The sequence below is a fragment of the Octopus bimaculoides genome, chromosome 12 (genome assembly GCF_001194135.2).
Source record: "Octopus bimaculoides isolate UCB-OBI-ISO-001 chromosome 12, ASM119413v2, whole genome shotgun sequence".
NCBI classification, from domain to species: Eukaryota; Metazoa; Mollusca; class Cephalopoda; order Octopoda; family Octopodidae; genus Octopus; species Octopus bimaculoides.
The window spans coordinates 62,879,166-62,881,472 of NC_068992.1; the positions used below are offsets into that span (position 1 = coordinate 62,879,166).

Sequence of the window (2,307 nt, forward strand, 5' to 3'; positions counted from 1 at the left end):
TAATATTCTCGCCACTACCGCAAATTTTCTTTATAAACTCACGCATAAATATACAAATATACCCACACATCTATATATATATATATGCATATATATATATATATATATATATATACACATACATATACGAAGCAGCCTGTCTTCCATATGATAAATCGCTACGATAATAATTACCGACAACTTGAGATAAGCTTGCTACTCTTTCTACGTCAACACGCCATTTTCTCTTTAGTGACGTTTAAAAATGTTTCCGCCATCAACGTCCACCACCACCAAGCAACAACAACAACGAAAAGACACATGAATTTCGAGTAACTTCTTAGTGATTTTGTTATTGTTATTATTGTTATGATACCACATCGATGTTGGCTTGTGTCTTTTTTTTGTTGTTGTTGCAAATATGTTAATTGTTTTTTTTTTTAAAGCGGGTTGTTTTGCTACTTTTTTGTTTTTTGTTTTTTGTAGCAACAAAATTTACAAAGGTGCATGACGTGTTTTATCACACTAGTAGGGAGGGTTTATGAAGTAAAAAAAGAAGCATAAATGTAGCCAAAATAAATGAAACAACAAATGGAGAATGCTACTAATTTATTCTGAATTAACTAACAGAAAAAAAGATATAATAATAAAGCCCCTTAACATTTCCCCCATTTTTATCTGAAGTATTTCCTTATACAACGCACGAACCAAAGTATTATTATGCATATTCAAACTATTTGAAAGAAAATGGCTTCCTCTCTCTCCTTCAGAGTATTTCCCAGAGCGAGGCTATTAAAGCTTCGCTTGAACGATTGCTCTTTCGTTCTCCTTGTTTTCTTCGTCGTCAGCGTCTCCATTACACCTGTCGTCGTTGTCAACGTATTTGATGCTTTATCTTTTACACCCAGGACAGTATTATTTGAACGCATTTGTTATAAACAGACATTCCAGCCGTGACATTCTCTCCAATATGCATCATATTTTCAAACATAGCACGTCCATAAAACATTTTACCTCAGACGAAAACCGCCGCATCCTTACTGACAACTGTGAATATATATTAAGTATGATACGTAGATGACTATTTTAATTTAATATTTCTTCAATTGCGTAAACAGGATTATTTATTCAACCCGGCAGCTATTCGCAATAACAGTGAATGCATTATTGACTGTTTCTGATTTGAGAGGCGACAAATCTCGTCTACTCATGAGGTTGGCTGTAAGTACAAATCATTGTCAAAACCCAAAAGGCCGAAATGCATCTGACATTCTCGCTATCCGCTGCTGGGACGATTTTTTCGTCTCCCTTCGATGTACTTTGTATTTCTATTCACAGCCCATCATCAACACAGTTTCCCTCAGTCAAATTCACACATAATGCATAGGATTACAGTACGAGACGCTTAACATAGCTACCACGGGAGCTTCTTAACCTTATAGCCATGCCTGTGCTGATAATCATGCATGCATATATATATATATATATATATATATATATATATATATATATATATATGGCAGGTATGGCTTTTCCCAGTCAAGGTTGGCTATAGCGGATTCACTGCTCAGTCGGCATGGAGGATGCTTACAGCCATTGGAATGGGTGATAAGAAGCAAAAAGTGGTTGTGCACAGGATGGGAGCGGCAGCTGAAAGATCCTCTTGTTGGTTTTGGTTTTGGTTAAAATAGCAAATCCTGTTCTAGAAGTTCGACGTCTGTTAAGTACTCCATGGATGTCACTGCTAAACGAAAGTTGATCGCAATGGAAGAAATGTAGTTAATTTAGTAAACAAACGGAGCTTGTTAATGATTGTCATTGTAATGGTTAGCAAGGATATGGAAAACCAAAAGGGAATGAAAAAAGAAAGAAAATGTTGCCAACGATGTTTATTTTTGTTGGACGAATGGCATGCAACGTCTTCCTTTGAGGTAATTCACTGATGACTAACGGACAGACGTAAGTTTACGGTCACACGCCTACACATGTGTATGTGTGTATGTACATACACCCCTAGACATATATTATAATAGACGCATGTACTCGCATCGAACTTCCATTATGCAGCTGAGGAATACATTTTCATTGCACATCTTATGCGGTGTTCTCACTCCATAAATAAATGAAGTTTGTACGAAACGTACGTAATGCTATAACCTAATACATTTTTGTTGATTTTCTTCAAATTTTATTCACCAAATCTCTTGATTTTGTTTTTGGTTTTTACCCTACCAGATTCTGGTGCCACATACATTATAAGTACCACATTTAATCTTTTGATTAAATCTTATAAGTTGTATATATATATATATATATATATATATATAT

The 2,307-nt window shown here is 35.1% G+C and overlaps 1 protein-coding gene across 1 annotated transcript in view; it reads left to right on the forward strand.

Moving 5' to 3' along the window:
- LOC106876499 (acetylcholine receptor subunit alpha-like 1) overlaps positions 1-2,307 on the forward strand; it is a 200,299-nt gene that overhangs the window by 109,982 nt on the left and 88,010 nt on the right. The window lies entirely within an intron of this gene.